Source organism: Penaeus monodon, chromosome 15 (genome assembly GCF_015228065.2).
Source record: "Penaeus monodon isolate SGIC_2016 chromosome 15, NSTDA_Pmon_1, whole genome shotgun sequence".
Taxonomy (NCBI): Eukaryota; Metazoa; Arthropoda; class Malacostraca; order Decapoda; family Penaeidae; genus Penaeus; species Penaeus monodon.
Window position 1 is genome coordinate 15,843,942 of NC_051400.1, and position 500 is coordinate 15,844,441.

At 34.4% G+C, this 500-nt stretch overlaps 1 protein-coding gene across 1 annotated transcript in view; it reads right to left on the minus strand.

The window, feature by feature from the left end:
• The window catches only part of LOC119581784, a gene marked incomplete in the record, with an annotated part of 4,506 nt that overhangs the window by 3,603 nt on the left and 403 nt on the right, over window positions 1-500 (minus strand).

Below are 500 nucleotides of genomic sequence, written 5' to 3' on the forward strand. Positions count from 1 at the left end.
ATTCAAGCAACGCACGCCCTCACTTCCAGTGTCGTGACTGGAAATGTTGTGGAAAAGCATGCGTTCTGCAAGCAATCCCTGACATAGATACAAAATCGTTTATTTGTTGCTCGAAGCATTTCTATATATGGTTCTGCTTGTTTAAGGATTATATCATATGGGCTAAATATAAGAGAAGCAGATCCATCTGGGTTGTTTAAGGAAGAAATCTTAATGATATATCATCAGCTGTCAAGATTTGTGGATTTTTTTTTTATAGTTATGCTGAGAAGCAAATTATAAATCTTGGAAAATATCGCCACACTATCACAATGCCCACAGTCAATTTCGGTAAGTCTTTGAACACTTTTGTTTAAACACATTACTATGTTCGACAACAAAGCAATCTGTCGAACTCTCAGAAATAATCCAATAATAGTAATAATTATTGATATATCTAATCAAACAATTAAACATACAAGTACACTTACTGGAGAACATACATTGCACTTGATGGCATG